The sequence below is a fragment of the Orycteropus afer genome, unplaced genomic scaffold (genome assembly GCF_000298275.1).
Source record: "Orycteropus afer afer isolate SDZICR_OR568_19922 unplaced genomic scaffold, OryAfe1.0 scaffold00566, whole genome shotgun sequence".
NCBI classification, from domain to species: domain Eukaryota; kingdom Metazoa; phylum Chordata; class Mammalia; order Tubulidentata; family Orycteropodidae; genus Orycteropus; species Orycteropus afer.
In genome coordinates, this window is record NW_006922153.1 from 1010613 (window position 1) to 1019045 (window position 8433).

General features: G+C 37.2%; 1 pseudogene; it reads left to right on the top strand.

Annotated features, from left to right (window-relative positions):
• Positions 1-815, top strand: part of LOC103210059 — a 5468-nt pseudogene extending 4653 nt beyond the window's left edge.
• The last annotated feature ends 7618 nt before the right edge of the window (positions 816-8433 follow it).

Consider the following 8433-nt stretch of genomic DNA (forward strand, 5'->3'; position numbering starts at 1 on the left):
ATAGTGCCTAAGGCACTTGTCTGCTAATCAGAGTGCTGGTGGTTCAAACCCACCAGCCACTCCTTGGAAGGAAGGTTGGGCAATCTACTTCTATAGGGATACTGCCTCAGCAACCCAAGGAGTGGTTGCCATGGGTCACATCTGACTCCACAGCACATAACAACAACAACTACTACTTTGAGGATGTAGTGCTTTCCCAATCGTATTTTGAGTGTCTTCTAATCAGAGGAGCTCATCTTCCAGCTTATATCAGACAAAGTTTCACTGCTATTAGTAAATCTTTCCAATATTTTCACTAGTATTCCTTAGATTTTCAGTGGCCAATTTGTTCAGAAGTTAGTGGCCCTGTCCTTTTTCCCAGTCTGTCTTAGTCTGGAAGTTCTGCCAAAACCTATCCACCAGGGGTGACCTTGCTAGTATTGGAAATATTGGTAATATAACCTGTACCCTCACAGCAACATGCAAGCCACCACAGTATGATAAACTGAGAGATGAATGGTGGAAAGTGGGGCAGGGTAGTTGCAGTTGTAATTCTAGGGCTATGTGTCATTGAGCTGGATGGATGACACATATGAATTCATTTTATCCAGATTGACCACAGAGTGTATTGTCCCAAATGAGCCTCTTTAGTTATTACTCCAGACTACAAGCCTACACAAGAGTTGTCTCATAAGGCCTGGAAGGATGGACTTCCTATTTTTAAAATTATTTTCATATTCGTAATGTTTCGTAATAGGATGATGATGTTATCTGGATTTATTCTCAATAATGATTCAGGCCTTTTTTTCCTAATAAATAGAGAAACATTCAGATAAAGCACTTTAATATAATCATGTTGAACCTTAAATCTCATTACACTTCATAGTAAGTCAAATAAGAATGATCTCAAAAAATCGCACTGCTTTAGAAGATTCTAGAACCTAGGTTTATTAAGGTATAGTAATTTCCAGGGGTAACAAATCAGTATAATACAGTGTTGTCATTGTTAGGTGTCACCGAGTCGTTTCTGACTCATAGCGACCCCATGCACAGCAGAACGAAACACCTCCCGATCCCGCGCCAGCCCAAGATCTTTGCTATACTTGAGTCGATTGTCGCAGCCACCATGTCAATCCATCTCGTTGAAAGTATTCCCCTCCTTCATTGACTGAGAACAGAAGTTTTAATAGCATATAAGCGTTAGCCCCTAAATCAGTTCCTTGAAATATATCAGTTTATCTTTAAAGACCAAACTGAACACATTCCTGTTCAGACAACTTTAATCCATAGTGACCCCGACTCATAGTAACCATATAGGAGAGTAGAACTTCCCATAATGCTTCCAAGGCTGTTTTTTTTTAATGGAATCAGAATGCCACGTCTCTCCTGTGGAGAAGCTGGTCATTACAAACCTCTGGCTTTTGTGTTAACAGGAGAGTGTTTAACAAAAGTGTGCCACCAAGGCTCCTAGTTTATCTTTAAGGCTGCCATGTAGGAATGATATAAATCTATATTTCCATTCTTACTTAAAGATCTAAGCTGGTATTCCACTACATATTCCTCCAGTAATCTTTGTCTAAAATTCCAAGTGACAGCCCAGGTCAAGAAAAAACATCAATTTCCACAGGTCTCCCTCAATTATTACATATCAGAGTGTTTTCTTCCTTTAGTGGACAGCTTAAGGATGCTCTGATGAATAGTTAATGCATTTTTTTCAATGCAATAGTTGTTTGCATAATTTTCTATTTCCATATATGCTTTTAATATGATTTAGTTTATAATAATAATTCATTCATTCTTGTATTTCCCAGAGTAATAGACAAGACATTTTGTATAGAGAAGATCATTACATTTGTTGAAAATCTTTGTATTGATTGAATGCCAGTGAAAGACTCCTTGTCATGCAAAATGGGGATCAGTGCTATATTTTAATTATCTACATTGTGAATGCAAAGTCTTCCTTCTTGTCTCACTGGCCTCATCTACATCTTTTGATATTCATTGTAATTTTTTTACAAACATCTTGTTCACTGTGCAAGTAAATAAATTTTAGACTTTTCCAAATAATCACAAGCAGAGTTTTGGCAAGTGTGTGTATGTGGGGAAGTGGTGTGGCAGAAACAAGAAACATGAAATGGAAATTCAGCATGGTTCACCTACTCAGAAAAGCACATCTTTTCAACAGTTTTTAAGGGTGATATATTGATACAACTTATAAGGCTAAATGTTGTTGTTGTTGTTATGTGCCGGCAAGTCGGACCCAAGTCATAGCAACCCCTCCTTGGGTTTCCGAGGCAGTATCACTACGGAGGTAGATTGCCCCATCTTCCTTCCGAGGAGTGGCTGGTGGGTTTGAACCACCAGCCCTCTGGTTAGCAGTCAAGTGTCTTAGCCACTATGCTACCAGAGCTATGAGTCAGGTCCGACTCGATGGCACATAACAACAACAACAAGGCTAAATAGACCATGTTAATTTAAGAAAACTGAAACCAGATCATAAAACCTGTTGAGAAGGTAACCAAAATGTAGCATCTTTAAATTTAAATGTTAACCTCTCCAACTATGGAGAGATATCCATACCTCAAGCACTATCTGCACATATCAAGATATTTTTTTCATCACATAGAACCTTAATACATATATGACTATATAGGAGCTTGCTGTCAACAAGTGATAATGAGATTTTTCACAGATGATCTGCTATCATTGAGTATTCACTTCTCTTTCATTTGAATTATGCTGTGATCATAAATTATAATGGATCCTCTTTGAATTTGGAAAAAAAGGTTTTTCAATGAATATTTCTTTCTGAAAATGTGACTTGTCTGGTATTAAGAAGAATGCAAAAGGAATCCTGGTTGCATAGTGGTTAACCACTTGTCTGCTACCTGAAAAGTCAACAAATCAAATTCATCAACTGCACCATGGGAGAAAGATGTGTCAGTCAGCTTCTGCAAAGACTTCAGCCTTGGAAACTAGATGGGACACTTCTACTCTATCCTTTATGATTGTTATTAGTCAGAATTGACTGGACAGCAATGGATTTGGCTTGGCTTTTGTTAATAAGGAAACATGTAGAATTGTGAAACTATTGCACCCATCTACCTACAGGACATGCCCACGTGCCTTTCAGATACACAGATCCAGCATTTGACTATTGCTTTCTGTCAGGGGCGATAATAGAGCAAAATAAGTCATTTTCTTCTTACCTTCTCTATGATGACTCATTAATAGTTTAACACTTAGTGTATTAACACTTGTATTCATAAAGAGGGAATCATCCCTGTAATCAGTAAAGAACAATTATGTAGATTTTTTTTTTACTAACTGCAATTTTCTACTTAAATCATTTTCTAAATATAGAACCTCAAAAGCTACTAGACTGAAACTTGTAAGTAGAGCTGTGTATCTGTCTAACTGAGCAGCAAATGCAGAGTTGCATTACACTAATTATGTTGTCAAGTGCATTAGCAATCAATAAATTAATTCAATTTTCCTAACTAGCATCAATTTTACTGAAGATAATTCAAAAACTGTTGTGGAGGTACATTGACAGGGAACATTTGGAAATTCAAGTCAGATTCTGAAAAAGACATAGAATAAATTATATCATTGCTGATATCAAAAAAGTTTTGGCTAAAAGCAGAGAATACCAGAAAGATGTTTACCTTTTTTAATTGACTATGCAAAGTCATTCAATGATGTCTATCATAACAAAATATGGATAACATTGCAAACAATAGTACTTACAGAACAATTAATTTCACTTTTTCAGAACTGTGCATAGCTCATGAGCCAATCATTCAAACAAAAAGATACTAAAACCAAAAATGCCAAACTCACTACCATCAAGTCAATTCCAAATAAGATGGTAAGTCTTTATGGAAATAGATTGCCCAGTCTTCCTTCCATGGAGTGGCTGGTGGGTTTGAACCACTAACCTTCTGGTTAGCAGCAAAATACCTTAGGCACTACATCACATACTGGATACTTTAAAATCAGGAAAAATGTGCATCAGGGTTCTATCTTTCATCATACTTATTCAATCTACATGCTGAGCAAGTAATTTGAGAAACTGGACTACATGATGAAGAATGCAGCAGTACAATTGGAGGAAAACTCATTAATAATCTGAGATATGAAGATGACATAGCCTTGCTCACTGAAAGAAAAGAGGACTTCAAACACTACTGAGGACAATTAAAGACTACAGCCTTCAGCATGGATTGCATATCAAATACAGAAAACTCACATTTTCACAACTGGATGACAGGGAACAAACAATGAATGAAAAATTACTGAAGTTATCTAGGATTTAATTTTACTTAGATCACAATCAATGTCCATGGAAGTAGCAGTGAAGAAATGCAATGATGCATTACACAGGCAAATCTGTTGCAAAAGACCCCTTTAAAGTGTTAACAAACAAAGATGTCAATTTGTGGGCTAAGGTGCACTTGACACAAGCCTTAGTATTTGAATCACCTCATGTGCATGAGAAAGCTGAACAAAGAATAAGGAAGACTGAAGAAGAATTAATGCATTTGACTTATGGTCAAGAATATTAAATATACCATGGTGTTCCAAAAGAATGTTGTTGTTGTTGTTATGTGCTGTCGAGTCAGATCCAACTCATAGCAACCCCTCCTTGGGTTTCCGAGGCAGTATCACTACAGAAGTAGATTGCCCCATCTTCCTTCCAAGGAGTGGCTGGTGGGTTTGAACTGTCAGCCTTCTGGTTAGCAGTCAAGTGCCTTAGCCACTATGCTACCAGATTGGAAGCAGAAAGAATGAGGAGGATTTTTTTCAAATACTTTGGACATATTATCAGGACAAACCAATCACTGGAGAAGGACATAATACTTGATAAAATAGAGGATCAATGAAAAAGAGGAAGCATCTTAACAAGATGGACTGGCACAGAGGATGCAACAGTGGGCTCCAACATAGTAAGAACTGCAGCCCTGGGCAGTGTTTCATTCTGTTGTACACAGGGTCATTATGAGTTGGAAATGATTCAATGGCATCTTACAAAATATGTAAAATGAAATGCTTGATAGTATTTATCATTCATTTACACCAAATTTTCAGATACCTTGAAATACTGAAATTATACAAATTATTATGCATTGAGCCTTCTTTAATGCTAAGTGAATATCAAAGTACCAGAAGGTATATCTTTTTCAATATCCCTCTCATTATTAGGGTATTTTATATTTCAACAGAATTTTAAGACTGGCCAATAATAATGAGAAGACAAAGTAAAGCATTAAAATGAACTGTGCATAGACCTGAAGTTAGAAAACAAAAAGAGAACACAATTGGCATTTCTCAAGCTGAAGGAACTGAAGGAAACATTCAAGTATTGAGTTGCAATATTGAAGATTCTATGGGGAAAATATTGAATGATACAGAAAACATCTAAAGAAGATAGAAGGAATTCATAGAGTCACTGTATCAAAAATAATTTCTCAGTGGCCCACTATTTCAGAAGGTAGCATATGATCAAAACCAATGCTATTGAAGTAAGAAGTCCTAGCTGCCTTGAAGGAAATGAGGAAAAACAAGTCTACAAGAATTGATGGAATGACTACTGAGATGTTTCAACAAACAGATGAAGCACTTAAGTAAACTTACTTGTTTATGTCAAGAAATTTGGAAGACAGCTAGCTGGCCAACTGAATGGAAGAGATCCATTTTGTACCCATTCCAAGGAAAGATTATACAGAAATTATTGAACAATATCATTAATATCATATGCAAGTTAATTTTTGTTAAGGATATATAAAAAATGTTTGTAGCGATATTTTGACAAGGAAATGATAGAAATTCAGGCCTGATTCAGAAAAGGATATGGAACCAGGGATGTCATTGCTTATGTCATACAGATGTTAGTCAAAAGCAAAGAACCCTAGAAAGATGTTAACCTTTGTTAACTGTCTATGCAAAGACATTATTCATCTGTGTGGTTGTTATTGTTGTTAGGTGTCATTGATTCATCTCCAACTCATAGCGACCCTATGCACAGAAGAACAAAATACTACCCGGTCTGCACCAGCTCTGTGATCCTTGCAGATCCTTCATCTGTGTGGATCATAATAAATCACAGATAATATTGAAAAGAATGGGAATTCCAGAACACTTAATTATGATCATGTGAAATCTGTATATAGACAAAAACCAGAAACCAAACTCATTGCCATCCAGTCTATTTAGACTCATAATGACCCCTCCTTGGGTTTCTAAAGAGGTATCTCTAAGGAAGTAGATTGCCCATTCTTCCTTCTGAGGAGTGGTTGGTGGGTTTTAACACCCAGCCTCTTTGGTTAGCAATCAAATGCCTTAGACATGATGCCACCAGAGCTCCTGTACACAGAGCAAGAGGCAGTAATTCAAAGAGAACTAAGGGATATTCATAGTTTAAAATCAGGAAAGGTGTGCATCAAGGTAGTATCCTTTCACCATATTTAGTCAATCTGTATGCTGAGCAAACAACCCCAGAAGTAGGGCTATATGAAGAAGAATGCAACATAAGGATTGAAGGAAGATTCGTTAAAAATCTGAGATATGCAGATGACCCAACGTTGCTTACCTAATGTGAAAATGATTTGCAGCATATACTGATGAAAATCAAAGTATGATTGTGCTTCAATATGGATTATGCCTCAACATAAAGAAAACAAAAATCCTCACATGTGCACCAATAAGTAACATCACAATAAATGGAGAAAAGTTGAAGATGTCACTAATTTCAATTGACTTGGATCCACTACCAACACCCATGGAAGCAGCAGTCAAGAAATCAGACCAAGTATTTTACTGGGCGAATCTGCTATAAAAGATATATTTAAATTGGTAAGAACTAAAGATGTCACTTTGAGTATTAAGGTGTACCTAATCCAAGCCATGGCATTTTCAATTACCTCATATGTATGTGAAAGCTGGGCAATGACAAAGGAAGACCTCATAAATGCTGATGCTTTTGAATTTTGGTGTTGGTGAAGAATACTCAAAATACCATGGACTGCCATAAAAATGAAAAAATCTGTCTTGGAGAAAGTACTGCTGAAATGCTTCTTAGAAGTGAGAAAGCTCAGACTGTGTCTTACATACTTTGGCCATGTTATCAGAAGGGACAAGTCTCATGAGAAGGACATCATGATTGGCAAACTAGAGGGTCACTGGAAAAGGGGAAGACTTTCAACGAGATGGGTTGACACTGTACCTATAATGGTGGAAGCTCACGCATAGAAGGGACTATGAGAATGGCACAGGAACAGGCGGTGTTATTTTTCTGTTGTACAAAGAAGCACTATAAGTTGAATCTGACTCAAATGCACCCAACAAAAACAACAAAAGTAATGAGATATCCACCAGTAGAGTTATTTTGTGAATTATCTATCAGTATCTACGTATCTTCAAAGACTAAGGATGCTGCCCAAACCAAAACCAAACTCACTGCCATCGAATCCAATCCAACTCATAGGGATCCTTCCTTGGGTTTCTGAGGTGGTTTCACTATGGAAGTATGTTGCCCAACCTTCTTTCCAAATAGTGGCTGGTGGGTTTGAACCTCCAATCTTCTGGTTAGCAGTCAAATGCTTTAGGCACTACACCACCAGAGAGCTCCTAAGGATGCTGAATTTATGCACATTTTGGGGAAAATGGCCTTTGGTCTCTCATCTTCTTCTGACTATTGTTGTTGTTGTTATGTGCCCTCGAGTTGACTATAGAAACATACAAAAAATTTGTCACAAACTCAGTGTAGAAGAGGACTGCGTACTTGCTGGAATACTTTGATATTTCTTTAGTTTGTTACATTGACAAGGAAAATGTTTAACAATTAGAAGCTCTAGGCAAACTAGTGAAAAAAATTATTTTGCATATTGTGGTGGACAGACCCTAAGGAGACTCAACAAAAGTCTTAGTTTCCCAGGGCTGCTGTAACGAAAATACAACAAGTGGGTAGCTTTAAAGAAAAATAAAATTATTTCATACATTTTGAGAATGTAGAAATTCAAATTCTGAGCATGAACTACAAGGCAAAGCTTTCTCTGCTTCCTGATATAGGGGAACGATGCTCCTCTCTTTCAGTTTCTAAAGACTCATAGTTCTTTGGTTCTATAGCAATCATATGCACCATCTACCTTCCCCTCTTTATTGACTATGCTTCTTTGTCTGATCTGGAGCTCTGGTAGCATAGTGCCTAAGGCATTTGACTGCTAACCAGAAGGCCGGCAGTTCAGACCCACCAGCCACTCCTCAGAAGGAAGATGGGATAATCTACTTCCATAGAGATACTGCCTCGGAAACCCAAGGAGGGGTCACTATTGGTCGGGTCTGACTTGATGGCACATAACAACAACAGCACTTTTTTTCTAACTCCTGAGTGATTAGCTGTATGACCCATCTGCACTGCTATGGCCTCATTAATAATATAAATAAATAAATAAA